Source organism: Meleagris gallopavo, chromosome 23 (genome assembly GCF_905368555.1).
Source record: "Meleagris gallopavo chromosome 23, MGAL_WU_HG_1.1, whole genome shotgun sequence".
Taxonomy (NCBI): domain Eukaryota; kingdom Metazoa; phylum Chordata; class Aves; order Galliformes; family Phasianidae; genus Meleagris; species Meleagris gallopavo.
Window position 1 is genome coordinate 6,809,050 of NC_139426.1, and position 17,367 is coordinate 6,826,416.

Below are 17,367 nucleotides of genomic sequence, written 5' to 3' on the forward strand. Positions count from 1 at the left end.
GCGCCGCTTCCCCCTGCTTGCGCTAGGCGGGCTGCACAGCCCGTGCAGACAGTGCCCTTCCAGAGGTGCCCGTCCCACACGGCGCGTCCGGCAGCTGGGGGATGTCGGGGTGGTTGCAGCCAGCCGAGAGCTGCGGCTCCTCCAGCTCCTCCTCACCGACGGTCTTCCATCACCACTGCTGCTGCCAATGCCCCCGTCGCCTCGTGTTGTGCCTGGGGAATGAGATGGTCACGTGCTGAGCATCGGGTGTGCTGTCCCTCCCTTTGCCTCCACTCACTGCAATGGGAGCTGAGTCGAGCGCACCTGCAGAGATGGGGCACCCACGGCCTGTCTGGGCAGCAGTGCCAGGGCCTCAGCTCCCTCTGTGACCAACTTCCCCCAGACTCTGAAGAGTAATAGGCATGTCAGAGGTTAGAGTTTCCTTTTTCCTGTACTGTAGGGCTTTGCCTCCAGTTTTGGCTCCGTTTATATCACTAGGAATCGGATAGCAAATTAAGTTCAAGGCAGTGCACTGATGCACTGGGACAGCAGCAACATTCCTTCACAGCCTTTCCATAACCCCTAAGAACTCTCTTCCAAGAGTTTGGACCTCAAGCCCAGCCTCTTCCAAACGCTGACAGAAAAACAACGGCTGTTAAATTTCCTTTACATTTCTTGCATCTTACAGTACACATGGTTTAGAAAACACTAGCACAAGCCTAACATGGCATGGGCTTCCAAGCCTCAAATAGCAGAGGTAACTTCTCCCACTTAGGCAGGGAATTACCCATGTTTTCCTATCTAGAAAAGACAAGAATGTTTGCGTGGTAACAGAATGTTTATTACCAGACATCCACATCCAGATGTGCTCACAAGCAGATCTCTGCAAAGATGGCAGTCCGATAAAATCCCAGCCTGATGAAGGCTGTCCTGGAATTAACAAAGGCAAGTGTTTGACAGAAAGCTGCAAAACAAAGGAGAGCTTTTCACGCCATGCAAAGTGTGTGCACAACTCAAGAGGCAGCCAAGCCAATCTATTCATTTGTAGCACTACAAGAGCACCCCTGTTTGCTCTGAACTTCACCAGGAACTTACACGGCCCATTTAAAGCACAACACTCACCAGCTTTTGCTGTCTTAATTTCTGCCATGCTGGCACAGGACAGCAGCTCACAGACAAGCACGGAGGCTTTGGAAGTAAATGATGGCAGAAGGTGAGGAGGAGGAGCTCAGTTCACTGATTATCACAAGAAACTGCGACACGAGTCAAGCAGTAAGGAAGATAAGTGAGAAAACATCTGCTGAAGTACATAGCGAGGGGCCAGGAGATCAGGTAGGGAAAGTGAGGGGCCAGGAGCTCAGCTGGGAAAGTGAGGGGCCAGCAGGTTAGGAAGGTAAGGGAGGGGACAGCAGGTCAGCTAGAAATGTGAGGGGACAACCACTGAGGAAGCTAAGTAAGAAAACATCTGCTAAATTATGAAGCGAGGGGGAAGCAGCTCAGCTAGATAAGTTAGGGGGAAGCAGCTCAAGTAGGGAAAGTGAGGGGCCAGCAGTTCAACTGGGAAAGTGAGGGGAAAGCTACTGAAGCAGGTAAGTAAGATAAAAGCAGCTCAGCTAGGAAAGTGATGGGCAAGCAGGTAAGGTAAGTAATTTTAGGAAGAAGCAGCTCAGGTAAGTAAAGGAAGGGGCAGCAGCTCAGGTAAGAAGAGCAGGCAAGGGAATCGTAGGCTACGGCAAGGGGGGAGGTGAGGGTAAGGGAGAAAAGAAAGAATGGGGAGCGAAGGGAGGAGTTAAAGGGGGTTTAAGGATTATCTATGATTAAAAAAAAGAAAGAAAATCGAAAAAAAAAAAGAAATATGAAAAAAAAGAATAAGAAAAAAGAAAAAAAGAAAAAGAAGAAATGAAAAAAGAAAAAGAAGAAAAGAAAAAAGACAAAGAAAAAAAGGAAAAAGGAAAAAATGAGAAAAAGAAAAAAGAAAAAAAAAGAGAAAAAGAAAAAAGAGAAAAAGAAAATAAATAAATGAAAAACAAGATGAAAGAAGACAAAAAAAAATGAAAAAAAGAGAAAAAGAGAAAAATAGAAAAAAAAGAAAAAGCAAAAAGATTTAAAAAAAATAAGAGTGAAATTAATTTAAAAACAAAAAAAGAAATATGAAAAAAAGGAAAAAAAGTTAAAAGAAAAAAAAGCAAAAAAAGAGCAGAAATAAAAAAAGAAAAAAAGAGATGAGGACAAAAGAAGAAAAATCCAAGTAAAAAGTAAAGAATAGCAGTTGAGAACAAACTGGATGGCAACGAGTACAGAGAAAGCAAAGCAGAGCACAGCAGGGGCAGGCAAGGCAAGAGGAGCAGCAGGAGGCAGGAGAACGAAGGAGTGAGTGAAGAGCAGAAAGGTGAGTTTCCCATAAGGCGGGGGAAGGGGAGGGGAAGGGAGAAAAGAGGGGGTACAGGAGGGAAAGGGGAGGAGGGGAGGAGAGGGGAGAGGGGAGGGAGGGATGAGGGGATGGGAGAGGGGCAGGAAGGGGAAGGGGAGGGTTGAAGGGAAACCAGAGAAAAAAGAGGCAAAGAAGAGAATAAAAAGTGAAAAGCACTGCAGGTGAATGTAGAGAAAGCAAGTAGGAAAGCTGAGCGCAGCCGAGCTGTGGACACCCCCCAAAATTTGGGACAGCCCTCTGGGGACCCCATCTGTGCCCTCCCCCACAGAAACGTCGTTCCCATGGGGCGGGGTTGGCAGCCCTCACTTTGTAATTAAGGTTTATTTTTTGATAGCGGGGATTTGGGGATGTCCTCCGCAGGTAAAGAATACAGGGCAGAGCAGCGGCTGTGGGGCTCCGTGTGTCACACCGGGGTCAACTTTGGGGACAGAGGTCACGGCAGCATCCTGGCCCCACAGCCCCTATGGCCCCATAACCACTGCAGCCCCATCTCGTAGCCATCCCTTATCCGTATCCCACAACTTTATCCCATCCCATGTCCATCAGATCCACCCCACTGCCGTCTCAAACCCATCCCATATCCATACCCCACATCCTATCCCCATCCCCTACCCCATATCCATATCCATCCCAAATCCATAACCCACATCCATCCCATGTCCATCCCATATACTTATCCCATGCCATTATCATCCCAATCCCATCCCATATCCATATTTCATCCCCAACCCATCCCAATTCCTCCCACGTTCATCCCATGTCCGTCCCAAGCCCATCCCATCTATGTTCCATTTTCCGATCTCCCACATCCACCCCGTATCCATATCCCCACACCCCAATCCTGAATTTCACATCCCAGTGCCACATCCAACATCCTAACCCCACCTCCCAACCCCAGTTCCAAACCTCATTCCCAACCCCACGTCCCAACCCCATCTCCCACCTGTCAATGCCAGTCCCGTCTCCCACCCCCTGTAGCAGTAGGGCGCCCTCCCGAGGCACCGCCCCGCCCCCTGCCCGCGCTCCTCCCACCAACACCGCCCAGCAGGTCCATCCCGCCCCCTTCTCTCATTGGTCAGGTGCAGGTCCATCCCGCCCCCTTCTCTCATTGGTCAGGTGCAGGTCCGTCCCACCCCTTCTCTCATTGGTTAGGTGCAGGTCCGTCTCGCCCCCGGGCTCTCATTGGTCAGCAGCAGCGCTGCCGCCTCCGATTGGCTGAGGCGCGGCGCGCGGGAGCGGCCGTTAGCAGCCGGCTCCGAGCCGCTCCTCTCAGGCGGCGGCGCTCCCGCAGTGCGGGCCGCCCTGCCCCGCCGCTGCGCGCCCGAGCTGTCCGGGCAGCACCGGGACGGAACCGCGGCACGACGGGAGCGGTGCTGAGCACAGCGGAGCCGAAGCCGGGACGGACGGAGAGCGGCACCGGGACAGGGAAGGAAGCCGTGTGGGGTGAGCGGCTGGGAAGGCTGGGGGTATGGGGAGGCACGCGGAGCTGCAGTGGGCTGTGGTATCGGTATGTGGGGTATAGGGGTGGGTACGGGGGGATTTAGGGCAACAGGGGGCTGTGAAGGGTAATGGGGGGACACGGTGCTACACGGAGCGTTGGGGGAGGGAGGGGCTGGGGAGAGCTAAGGGAGGGATATAGGGGGTGGGGGAGGATCTAAGAAAATATGGTTCTATGAGCGTCTGTAGGGGAATAGAGGTGGGATAGAAGGGGATGCGGGGCTACAGGGCGCAGTGGGAGGGCTATAGGCGTGATACGGAGAAACAGGCACGACAGGGGTCTGTGGGTGGGCATAGGGGGCACATGGAGAGATATAAGGTTATAAAAGGCTGTAGGGGGGCAATAGGGGGCTTGCGTGGGCACAGGGAAATAGAGGGTAATATGGGGCTACACCGGGTGCTGGATGGGAATGTGGGGAGAGAAGACTTAGGTAGAGGCACAGATATAGACAGGATGAGAGGGATAAAGGGGAAGAATAGGAGGATATAACGTATCCCCAGGGGGCAGGAAAAAAAGAAAAACAACAACAACAAAAAAGAATGAAAAGAAAAAAAAAAGGAAATGATGGAAAAAGGAAAAAAAAACCAAATGGGAGTGTTGAAAGGAAAACAGAGAAAAAATAGAGGTAAAGAAGAGAATAAAAAGTGAAAAGCAATGCAGGTAAATGTAGAGAAAGCAAGTAGGAAAGCTAAGTGTAGCAGAGCAAAGGAAAGCAAAGGAAAGCAGTGAATGACAGCAAGCAACCTTGCAGGAATGAAGGAACGTGGGAAGAGCTGAGGCCCGGTTTGCCACAGGAGCTGCGCAGAAGGAGAAGAAGCTGGGCTCCACTTGGTGCTGTGTACACCGGAGCACTTTTCCCATGTTTCTATAGAAATATACACAGCTTGAGGTATAAGCAAGAGGAGCTAGAAGGTTTAGCTTGGCTCCAGAGCTACATCAGCAGCAGGATAAATGAGGCGTGGTGGGAAGGGTCCTGTGACTGGTGTGCTGTGTGTGATGGATGGCTCTGGGCCTCCAGGACAGATGAGCAGGACAGGTGAGATGGAATGGTGTTGCTGTGTGTAGTGGTGGGCTGGGCTGGATGGAGCTGATAGTTGGCAGTGACACGGCTGAGACGCTCCGGGTCTGGATTAAGGGACAAGGAAGTAAAGTGGGTGTCAGTGTGGGAGTCTAGTGTAAGCCACCCGGCTAGGACAATGATAGCAATTAATTATTCTTTAAGGAATTAAGGGATATCTCCGGAACAGCCTCACTTGCCCAGATGGGTGACCAGCTTCCCAGATGGTAAGGAGGGGTACCACACAGCCAAAAAAGCAGGCCTGGGAAATCCCTAAAGCGTGTTGGTGATAACTTCTTGGCACATGCACTGAGTGCCAAGTGGGAAAGGTGCTGCCTTAAACTTGTTGCTTTTAATCTGAAGGGGTCCAGCAATTGAGGTGGCAGCAGGTGGCCATCTTGGCTACGACGATCACGAAGCAGCCCAGTTAAGCTGAAGAACACTGCATTCTACGTAATTCATGTTCTTAGGGAGCCTGGTGCTAAATGATGTGTAGATGATCCAATTTGGGGTCAGGGCTTTGTACACAGAAGAGCAGCTCAGTCGCTGCGATCTGTTGAGAGTCAGTCCTCAGCACTGAGGATGCACCAACAGCCCCAGCATGGACTGAAACTGCAAGCAGACAATCCTGCTAAAGCATGTGAAGGTGAAGGGAGAGCTCGTTGTGGTTCTACCTCCTGCTCACTTTTCTCACATGATGAAGTGCAAAACCAAGCAAAATAAGAAGGAATTCAATGGGTATTTTATGTACCTTACTACCATCAATCAAATGTGGTAGTAGAAAGAGCAGATTTTTTACTGTTAAGAACTGTTCTTTTTCTTGGATACACTAAGGTGATACTTTTTCCAGTTAAGACTTTGCAGTGCCTCTTGAAGTAGATTTGAACTGGTAGAAGTTGGCAGTGTCTGCATTCTGTTCTCCTGATTTCCTTGCTGGTCAGAGTTAAGGTGCCACGCATGCATTCCCCAGCTCTGTCTCCTGAATCATGACAACAGCCTTTCCGTATTGTGAGAACAGCCTTTTCACAGAACTGGAGTGGACTCGTGCCCATGAAGACCTAATGAGGTTCAAGAAGGCCAAGTGCAGGGCGCTGCACTTGGGTCCCGGGCCATCCAGGGCACTTATACAGACTGGGGGAAGATCTCTTTGAGAGCAGCCCTGAGGAGAAGGACTTGGGGGTCACTGCCCCTTAAGAGATTGGGAGTTCACAGTGGGGTAGACTGCTGGCCCTCATCCAGTGACTGCTGGAGACCCCCACCACATTTGTAGGACTCATGCTCAAGAGGGTGGGACAATATGTTCATAATTTCTTAGAATTCCGGCCCGTTTTTGTGGAACGTAATGAAAATGTATATGTTATGTCTGTAAGTATGTGACCAGTGCTTTTCATACAACATTTCCATCATGGCTGTTTCCCTCAAAGACCAGATACCTTTTTCAACAGTATTCTACTTTTTCATCTCAGGCTTCAGATCAAGCCTTTGAAGGGCAATCTTTCCTTCACGGCTGATAACACTCATTCTCAGGGTGGCAACTCTGTCCAAGCATCTACCAATCCCTCTGACAGCAGCTAAGTCTCTGGCAATGCTTCCTAGTTGGTGAGCTGCATTACCATCTAGAAACACACTGCTGGGCCCCATTGTCCCAGCTCCGAAGCAACCAGTTGAATAGCTTTGTTTGGGCAGCATGTAAACTCCTTTCTTGAGCCTTGGATTTCAGCCATCTTCAGAGTTGGACGAGTAATGGTAACAGTGACTTCCTCCTCCTCGCTCTCCTCTCCACGTCTCTTAGTTTTTTCCATTGCCTTTCTCAGTGACGGTGGTTTTGGGGAGGGCCCCTGGCCTGGATCTTCCTCTACTTCCTCAGCGTCGTCGTCTTTCTGTTCTGAATGCGAGGACACCCATTTCCATTTCTGTCCCTCCACAGGGCAGCTGACATCGAAAATGGTACCTCGTGTGAGTGATCAGGTTTGATTTGGAGACTTCCCACTTTGGCTTGAACCTCAGCTCGGAAACTTTCTCTCTCCAGAATAGTATTGCACAGAGCTCGGTAAGCACAAGCCAAGCCCCAAACAAGTTGTGCCTCATCAGATCTGTCTAAGCTGCACCGTCCCTGACTTAAATACTTGCTTAGTTTCTTGGGTTCCCACAGGTGTTCAAGAGTGAAATCCCATGGCACTGCAGGTCCCCACGCATCAACCTCTCCATATTCCCTGCCAGTCAACGTTCTCTGGTTTTGGGGAAGACTTCTTCCACGTGACATGAACAGAGAGGAATACATTCAGGGAGATTGGAAACATGAGCATGAACGTGATCACTAACTCGGCATTCCAAAAACGCGTAAAGAACTGAGAAGAGAGCCTGGAAACCAGTTTGAACATCGTGTTGTGGGTAAAGTCAGCTATTCCATCTGTCAGTATTCACATCATACACTGCAGGTAGGTACCAGGCAGGTGTCTCCATCAGTGCCCTCACTTGGTTATGTATACATACACAGATCCACAGCAGAAAATGATGAACTTAATAAGAAACCAATAAGTCCCAAAAAACACCATGGCCTTTAATCCTTTATACAGCACTCCTAAAATGAAGAACAGATTCATAGCTGGCAGTTGCTAAAAAGGAAAAAAAAAAAAACCAAAACACACACACCCACAAACCAACTTGGTACAGTGTCCAGAGTCTGAAAGACTTCCTGGCCTACAGTCTAATCTATGAAGCACGTTTTATAAAATCAGTCTGGTATGCATTCTGTTCCCCTCCTTTCATACTGGTCTCTTCCAAGGCTTTTGCATCCACCATTTATTTGAGTACTCACCTGGGTCAAGACTGCTAAATTGGTAATGCTCTGAGAGACAGGCTTGCATGCCTTACAAGTCACAGGAGAAGATGTGAATGTTCATCCATGTCTTTTGATATTACTTCTGTTTGTGACAGAGCATCCTTCCCTAGCAGAATTTTCAGTTCAAGCTAAAACTTCTCCAGTGATTTCTGCAAAACACTAGAGTATTTTCTGCTTCCAAAGACTGCAGAAGAATTTGTTTATCGCATCAGTTAAGATCAGTCACTAGGGGTAAATATAGCTAAAAACAATGACTGAAGAATGATCATGAATGCAGGTAGTTCAAGTTGAGCTCAGATAGCTGAATTAGTCTCATTCATGGGTGGAAAATCAAACTGAGAAAACAGAGCATCAGGCTGTTAACTGAACTTCTGCTAAACTTAGCTTGACGTTGGTACCTAGAAAATAGCTTTTCTTTAGTGTTAAAAACTTCCTGAAGTTAATTGAATTGGCAGAATGTGTTTTTTTTATTTACCTTCACCATCAAGCCTTAAGAGGAATCTACAGTCAACTTAATTCAAGTATATTACTGTAAACAAATACCAGTATGTACCAACACAAATGTTAGGGTGGTACATAAACTCTCTCTGCTGGAGGAAGGATTTAACAGTGGCCTTTAGGAAGGTACTTTTCTATCCACCCTTCAATAACTGAAATAAAATGCATACTAGCTTTTCAGCACAGGCTAATGACAAATGATTCAGTCGTATCAGTTCTACTTGGGCCTTTATTTATGTTTCTTTCTTTTTTAAAATTGGCCTAGCTGTAGGCTAACATTTTCTGATACCTGATGACATCTGAATATTTCTAACCTTTATCTAGCTGTAGAGTATATTTGCTTCAGCTAATGTAGTCCAAGTTGCACATCTCTGCTCAGAAGGAGTCTAATTAAGGCAGTGCTCTTGAAGGCAGTCCAGGTCTAGAGATTGGAGACAGCAGCTGGAGAAGACTTGTAGCCTGTTCCCAAGAACAGACTTTCATTGGCACGTGGACCTCCCGACAGTTTGCCAAGCTTCAACTCACCATGAACCTGCAGGGAATTTCTCACACCAAACAGCTTGGAGGCCAATCAGCCCTGAGAATCAGTCACATAACTGTTTAGAGAGCAGTGGGAGGAGGCCGTTGTATATGCGTGAGAAAGAAGAGAGTGAAAAACACAGGAGCCTTGAGAAATTTCTCCTACACTAGCAATACCCATCTGAAACTCTACTGCATGTTCGCAGGGAGGTTTTGTAAATGTCCCTCTCCTGCCTGTAAATCAGCTTCGTTGTGCAAGCCTACCCCTGTGCTCCCCACATGGTGCTTCAGGTATAGGATGGCAGCCTGCAGTGCTGCTTTCCCCCTTGGGTCAGGAGAAACCCCAATGAAACCAAAGCCAGGGGCCGGCAGCACCTAAGGAGATCGCAGAGCACAGGAAATCTCCAGCTGGTATTCACAGCTCATGTCCTGAAAGGTTTCTCCTTTTGTTCTGCAGGCGGTGACTGCTGCGGATGGGGCAGTGGCAGTGGGAGACGGTGAGGTGGTGGCAGCAGAGCTGGTGAGGTGCTGCTCCCACTGCACAGGAGGCTGCTGCTGAAGGTGACAAACCTCAGGGAGAAGAAAAGGAGGTTGGTGTTTCTCAGGTACCTCCTGTTGTTGCGTGGGGGAGCAGTAGGGAATCCAGCCAGATCCAGCAGCTCCCAGCACAGGCAAGGCTGATGCAGCTCCACGCCCCAGGGTGCAACGAGCAGCAAGGATGAGTGTGTATTCTCAGTCGATGCACACACAGAGCACACACAGACACGATATTTGAACATGCACAGACAGCCATGGAAATCGTAGACAGACACGTGGGGTACTCACACAAACACAAGCATTACCAGAAGCCTCATCACGTTCACCTCTGGCTGAGCAGGGTAGAGATCTACTCGTGAGAATATATATATTCTTATATACATGCTGATGTCACTCAAGTCCACTCAGCTGAGTGTCTCCAGTGGCTGGCACCTGGATCTCTCATGCAGCTGGCAGATGGGCACACAGGCCCTCCGGTCCATGATCTGACCCTGGTGCATACACGGGCAAGACAATGGACAGCCCTCACCCTGGAGAAGAGTTAGCAAGCAACTTAATGAGAAGATAGGACAGACCACACTCATCAGGTGCAGGGCATGGCCAGATAACATTTGAACCATCCACTGCTTACATGCAACCAGCCCATTTATCCTGTTATCTGTGCCTTTGTTGTCCCACACTTGTTCCTCCCCAAATCACCTCAATCCACCCACTGCTTTTGGTTTCTCCCTTAAACATCCCATAGTAAGTCCTGTACAGTAATGTGTCCCATGGCCCTTGGCAACAACCTCCCTCAGTCCTGAAGGTGCTCTGGTGTATGATGGATTTCACACCTGGACTCTGGGACAGCCCTGAAAGAGGTCCAGGTCACTTCTGCTTTTGCACCTTGTGTTCCTCTAAGCTCTTAGAACTTTTCTGCACAATTATTGTTCTCTGTCTTGATGTAAGAATCCCACCTTCAGCAGAAGTAAAGAAACGTGTTTTTCAACTTGAAATAAAGTACTAAATACTCTTGTGGTGCCTTTGTTGTATTTTATTTCTTTTTCTAGGAAAAGGTCAGCAGCATCCCTTCAGTAGTGATAGAGGCAGCATCGAACAACGAAGGGGAAGGAGAGGAACATGATGTCATCATGAGTGAGTCCAAAGATGCTGCAGCAGAGATGGGCACTCAGGGCACTGACAGTGAAACCTCCCAAGTTGGAAGCGAGCAGAAACCAGCTGAAGAAATGCAGACTGCGCCTTCTCAAGGTCAGCCTGCGTCAGCAGGAGACACAGCTTCTGACATGGCACCGGCCTTTCTCTTTAAGGTCTGCTTGTTTGTTTTTCTTTTAGACATCTTTTCAGATCTAGCTTCTGTGGATGTGTTGACAGTCGAGCCATTATGAGGCCAAAGGAGCCCAGTTTCACAGCCACGTGCTTGCATGCGCATGCACTCACCCACCTTTGGTTGTGTTTTTTCTCCATACATGAATGTGGAGAAATCTATTTTCTGCACTTGGATTTTGTTGGTTATATCCCTTCGTAGCTGTGAGAATCATTGAAGTTCTCCTTTCATCTCACCAAACCAGTACTGACAGTGAATCTTTTAAGTAAAATTCCATTGCCAGCGATTTAGTCAGCAGTATTATTCGATCGTTTGCTAACAACACCAAAAAGGCATTTTTCTGGCCTGAGAATCCGTAGAGGAAGTTCCAGCCCTATTGAAATCTATGGGACTTCAACAATTCACTGCAATGAAGTTGAAGTGTCATTTTCTGTCCTTAGTATTACTATACTTACAAACTGTTATGGTATTCAGACAGAAAAGTTTAATAAGCTTGAGGGCAATTCTCTCCTTGGCTGGTAAGACCCACAGAGAGTCCTGGTTCACAAGGTTCTTTTCACTTCAGAATCAGCGAGCAGGAGAAACGCTCCTTGAGGATAGATGAACTTCATATGCTTCCTACTATAATTTGCATTCTTCTGACTAATCAGTCCCATAGCACTCCATAAATATGCCATGCTTTCTGATCCATTTTCATTGGCCAAGATTTTCAGCAAACAGTGAGAATAACATTAAGGTTAGAGTGACCAGGATTGTGCAGTTTTGATGCAGACGTGCTGCCAAGTTCATCTTTTGTTTTTTGTCACGTTTCCTTGAGTCAAACGTAAATAAGAAGCAGCAGAATATATGACTGCCATCTGGCTCTCAGTGCTGCATTATTTCAGTATTGCAGAGTTACCACGGAACTGTCTGTGCCTTTGAGAAAACTGGGATAGTATCTGTCTTAAGGAGGAAGAGCTATTCAGTCGAAATGGTCTGCTCACGACAGTGTACTAACCCCACAAATGTTTGAATAACCCCCTCTTGGAAAGAGAGATATTTTTGGCATTCCCATCTGCCAGTAAGTGGGAGTTCTTTCCAGGACAAACAGGAGCTATGGTTCCCATTATTAACTTCTTGTATCTTGTATTGAAACTGGTGCTGTACCTCTCACTCTAATTTCCAGGGATGTTTAGACCAATAATGGTATCTAGCAGACAGCGTAAGTAAGGGTCTGAAGTAACCTTTCCTTTGATTCTTTTCCAAGCTTATCAGCAAAATCCTGCCATCCCTCTCCTCAGGTCTGGTAATGATAGTGGGAAATAAAAGAAGTTCCTTGCACGGTAGGAATGATGTAACAGGACTTGTCCAAGAGGCAGCACTTGTGGGATTCTGCAACCTTGGGAGAGGATGCTTGGTTTCTTTCAGGAGTTTCAGGAAGATTTACTGAAGCTATACCTGTTTCATAAACTATAAATAGAAACTCTGATGTGAACATTAACAGCTTGAGTGTACATATCTCTGGCCATATATTTCCATAAAGAAAGAAGTGAAAGAGCACATTTTTCTTTTTTCACAATGTCTCTGTTTTGATCATTTCTGCATATTTGGTATTTCCTTCAGGTTGAAGTTCTGCATGATTTTGAGGCAGCTAACAGTGCTGAGCTTAATTTAAAACGTGGGGATATTGTATTGGTAATTCCTTCTGAGACCACAGCTGATCAGGTAACAACATGGTTATTTATTTCTGTTGTTCATGTTTCCCTTTGTCTCAGTTTTCTTCTCGCTGTTTATAATTAATTTGAAACGTTGATTCAAAACGTCTTTACTGTTAGAGAACACCAACATTCTTATTTTGTCCTTTCACTTGGTTTAATTTGTGACCAAACAGCACGGTTAACTAAGCTAGAGTCCCAGGTGTGTGCTACCAACAGGATCCAACTTCAGTACATTTTTCCAGGGCACTTTTATGTTACCTTGCAGTGAATTTTATACAGGCTTACATACATACGTAGGCTTAATACAGAAGAAGGCTTACAAACTGTGCATCCTGTTGCTGTCATTTTGTTGTAACGCTGGGTCAGAACTGATTGTATGTTCCCCACATGTTCAGAGTTTTACATGGAGATCTGGGGAAACGTACATTTGCCCCGAGAGAGCACTGAGACCACGCACAAACAGTTCTGTCCTGCAGCTCAATGGCACAGAGGTGTCCCTAATGTTCTGCGTGCCTCTTGGAACCTGAGCCTCACACAGCAGTGCTCTTGAACTGCACCAGCCATCACTTTGATGCAAGAACCCCACAGTTCCATGTCATTTCAGATATTTTATTTTTAACAGCGTGTTTCAGGTTAATTTTTAAACAATTGAACTCCACGTGTTATATTGATTTGCAGCCAAGTGAATTAATTTTTGACTACTTCTTTAAGAGAAGCCCATCTTGTACAATCAGTAGGAGCCACTTCGTGGCTGTAGTGGCAGAAAGTGTTGATGAAAAGTATCCCACTGAACTGGGGGCTGGGAGGTTGGGGTCTGGATCCTGCGCAGGGAGATAGCCAGTGCTCTGCTCTGAATGAAGAACGTTCCTTAAAATATGCCCAAAGACTGTCTAGTGCGTGTTTGGAGAGCCAGAGACTGTTCATTATCTAAGCTGAACTCTCTCTTAATACAAGAGACAAGTCATTGTTTTGGTTTTTGATTCTTTTTTATTATTGTTTCTGAATAAAAGATTATTTTTATTTTCCTTTTCACTAGGACACTTCATTACTTTTGCAGGGACAGATTCTCTTATCCTTACTCAAACTGTGCTGCATCATACCTCTTGGGCTGTTCAACTGATTTGATTGTCAGTGTTTGCAGAATACCACTCTAAGGATATAAAAATAGGTTGTCTTCAGTTACTTTTTCTTATAATGTTTTGTATTAAATATATATAACCTTCAGTTGGTGAATCCATTAATTTCTTTTCTCTTGTGGTGTGCATCCAAGTCCCATTAGATTAATTGGAGTAAATTGTGTGCAGCGATGGAGAAAATAAAGCTCCACGTATTCATGTTTCTGAGATCATTCTGCTCATATCTTTGTTACTTAGTGCATATTTGCCCTTCGTGTTTAACATCACCATCAAACTTAATTTTTCTCTTTTACCGGATGCTTTGTTGATTTACAGAGAGTGTTTTGTCTTGGTTCTTTTTTCTCCTGCAAAATTGATCTGTCTAAAACCATCATTCTGACATAGCTAGTGCTGTCAGCCTGTGCTCCCTGTTCAAAGCCAACCAATCCCACCAGTGACTTCAATTTTTTTCCGTAATTATTGAGTTGAAGTTATTATCCATTAAAACTTCAGTCCTTAATAGAATCCACTCTGTGCTTGGCAGAAAACTTCAGTTCTCAGGTTTTCCAAAACATGAGCTTCAGGAACGTGCTGCCAGTTACTCCATCTCTGTTTGTACTTTCTGTAGAATAATAATGAATCAGCATTAGAAACTCCCTGATAATCATCATTCTACTCTGAGTCCTGTTCTTAAAAGGAACAAAGCACAGAGTCAGTCATTTGGTGAGATGGAAGTAGGCTGATCACTGCAAAAAATACTGAATGGATTTTACTCCAGGTAAAATGGATGGCACTTAAGAGAACCAATAAGAAATCTTCCTTTTGAGTGATTGTGCTGCTGAGGATTTGGATTGCAGTATTGCATGCCAAGATCTGGCTTAGGCTGAAGTTTCCAGGAATTTCTGAAAGAGGTAGTTGAATATCAACTGACTTTTAGTTTCTAGAAATTACGATGGCAGAGAAAACAAGAACTGTGATTTCTTCTGACTGTCAATATGGGAATGAGAGAAAAGAACGCTCGGAAAAAAATAATCAGAGAAAAAGATTGCTTTTTTTCCCCTCATCTGTGGCATTCTGTAATGATTCCAGCACACTCTATGCTCCTACTGTGTAAGTATCCCAATATTACTGTGAGAACTTTGAAAACGTCTCCACATGCATTTGCAGAAATGCAGATTTGCTGTAACACTGGGTGACTGCAGAGGCTGATTGTCCAATTTCCAGTTCAGTTGGAGGTTGGGTGGATAAAGGCCACATAATGTGCTCACAGTCAGTCTCACAAGACCACGGTCTGGCAGAACAGAGAAAACAATCTGTGCCAAATCAGAGTGCGCTATTTAACCAAATCACCACTTCTTTTAGCCATGTGATCCAACACTTCTCCGGGCCTGGGGTGTGTAGGAAGGAATGGGAGAGGCCTGAGACTGAAGATGCTCTGTCTTTTTTCTTTCAGGAGGCTGGCTGGTTGGCAGGCATTAAGGAATCTGAGTGGCTTCAGTGCAGAGATGCAAAGAGTTCTAAAGGACTTTTCCCAGAGAACTTCACACGCCATCTGGAACAGCTCTTCTCACAGGCACAGAATGTGGCATGAAGCTCAGTCAGTAGGTTTTTAACCTCTTTGTAACACGGGAGCCCACTTTTTGTAGTTCAGGCTGCTAATGGTTTACGGATTGGTGCCGGACAAAGCTTGTTGAAGCATATCAAGATGAGCATGAGTGCAAACAGTTCAGCTAGCAATTTCTGAAGCAGTGCGTGAAAAAAAAAAAAAAGAAATAAAACCAGAAATGTCCTTATTTGTTCACATGTACGTGGCACCAGGTTTGTTTGTGCTTTGTCAGAGCTGTGGTGATCCTGTATTTGGTCCTTTCCCATGAAATCCCAAATTAGGCTCCTGGGTACCAAAACCTGAACTTCTCTGCACTGAGTGTATTGTATTGAGTTGCACTGCAGAAAATTTAATGAATAATCCTGTAGTAATGAGGGCCAACTATCCTAAGTTTCATGCGTTTAAAAAATGTAATTAACTGCTGCAACGTTTTTCAGAGTTACTTTTGGACACGCATGATATCTGTACACAGGAAGTTGAATGTGTACCTATAAGTGCATGTGGGTATATATGCATTTTAACAATTTCACTGCAGTTCTTTGACTGTGTGGTGTCATCAGGGCGTGCATTGCTCTCTCACTGTCTGGCGTTACAGGAAACATTTTGTTCCAAAGCAAAACTGGCTGCCATTGCCAAAGCACTGAGCAGTGTCCGTGTTAGCAATGTGACATTTTCGTTCTGAGATGATGAATAACATCGTTTTCAAAGCTGCTAAACCTTTGAGAAGGCATGGCTCAGTTTCCTCTTCCAGCTGCAGTAGTTACAGTGAGATAATCTGGAAGGGGAACTGTTATGATGCTCATCTGTACTTTTTTATTTAATTGGCTGAATAAAAAAAAAAAAAAAACACAACAAAATTAATCTCTGAGAAATAAGCATAATATATTTTCACAATAGGTATTTATGCAGCATACCTTCACAAATCCTTTTAAATTAAGATATGTAATGTATCCTGTATCAAAAAGTCATCTGTAACTTCTGTTTTCCAGTGCTTTGTCATTAGAAATAAACCTTTGATCCAAAGACATTTCATCTGTGTTGCTTTTGAAGTTTTGTTACGATGAATTTCAGGTGGTTCATGCGTTCTATTAGGGAATCTAATTTTAATTTAATACCTCTTCTCCCAGAGAAACACAGCACAACTGGTGCACCATCCAAACTCTTGCTTTCAGCCTCAAGATTGCAGCAGGTCTGATTCCCAGCTCAGCACATCTCCTGGCTGCTCCTCCTGGACATGGGCTGAGGCCACCAGCAGCAACAAGGGAACTTGTCTGTGCCCAGCTGTCACTCAGACTGCTACCTCTTATTTGTGTCTTGCTCGTCCATTTCTCTTGTGTGAAAAGAAAATTCTCCATCAGTCTGCTCTGTTCTGTTTGCTGATGCGTGGAAGCCACAAACATTTAGGAGCACCCACATTTTCCTAGCAGTTCAGTTATTTGTTGTGATATTTTGGTTGTGAGCTGTTTTGTGTGCGTGTAAGTTCTTTCTAGTCTGATTTGTCAGACTTCAGTGGAAGAAATAGAATTTTACTGTTCCTCTGAAAGAGGAGGGAAGTTGCTTTCTTGGTATCTACTGAATTCTGTAGCTTTCAAAAGGAACTTTGATGGCAGCTGCATTTTGTGGAGAAGTGGAGTGGCTCGGCTGTGGTAGCTGGGAGCGAATCGGAAAATTCATTGCATGGTTGCATTGGATGCCTGGAGAAGAAGCAATCGTTTTCCATCCTGATGCTGCCCAGAAGACAATTCAGTAAGTGGAAAGCTGCAAGAGCCTCGCTTAGAGTAACTCCCCCTGCTGAGACAGAAGTCAGGACAAGATGCAGTGGTGCTGTCACTGCCTGCGTTACCTCGTGGCAGCACATGGCAGGCCACATTTGGTACCCATTGCCATCCCTGGCAGTTTAATGCCACCTTGTAAAAACCAGAACTCTCCTCTGAACTCTTCCTCACATCCCAGATGAGTCACAATACCCTAGATCATCATAAATCACTCAGGCACTGATGTGATGCAACTCCAGTTTTACTACACTATCAGTTCTTGCGTGGACAGCCAGCAACGTTTCTGATGCGCATCTATTCTGATGTCTCCAAGCCGGATTTAGATGAGGTAAAAGTGGAATGCATGGAGAAGCTGGGAGAGGAAACCAAGAGTGATCTTCAACACCAGTACTGAGAGACAGAAAGCAGCTCTGTGTGACGGAGGAACGTTGTCTCTGAGGGGGGATATGGAGCTCTGTTCCACAGTGTTTGGTCACACAGCCAGAGGAA

At 45.8% G+C, this 17,367-nt stretch overlaps 2 long non-coding RNA genes across 8 annotated transcripts; one reads left to right on the top strand and one right to left on the bottom strand.

Annotated features, from left to right (window-relative positions):
* Window positions 1-634: 634 nt before the first annotated feature.
* LOC146542898 (uncharacterized) lies at window positions 635-3,410 on the bottom strand. Of its 2 annotated transcripts, none has more exons than XR_014887839.1 (2): window positions 3,354-3,410; window positions 635-909 (listed from the first exon to the last, which is right to left on the bottom strand). It is a non-coding gene; the product is annotated as an uncharacterized LOC146542898 (long non-coding RNA). The 2 variants fall into 2 exon arrangements; XR_014887840.1 differs by lacking the exon at window positions 3,354-3,410 and adding an exon at window positions 1,102-1,336.
* A 651-nt stretch (window positions 3,411-4,061) lies between these two features.
* On the top strand, window positions 4,062-16,130 carry LOC104915466 (uncharacterized). Of its 6 annotated transcripts, XR_014887838.1 has the most exons (9): window positions 4,062-7,015; window positions 7,118-7,403; window positions 9,282-9,414; window positions 10,411-10,668; window positions 11,966-12,175; window positions 12,288-12,389; window positions 12,778-13,550; window positions 14,276-14,607; window positions 14,951-16,130. It is a non-coding gene; the product is annotated as an uncharacterized LOC104915466 (long non-coding RNA). The 6 variants fall into 6 exon arrangements; XR_014887836.1 differs by lacking the exon at window positions 11,966-12,175 and having other exon boundaries at window positions 7,100-7,403; XR_014887835.1 differs by lacking the exon at window positions 11,966-12,175 and having other exon boundaries at window positions 9,282-9,429.
* The last annotated feature ends 1,237 nt before the right edge of the window (window positions 16,131-17,367 follow it).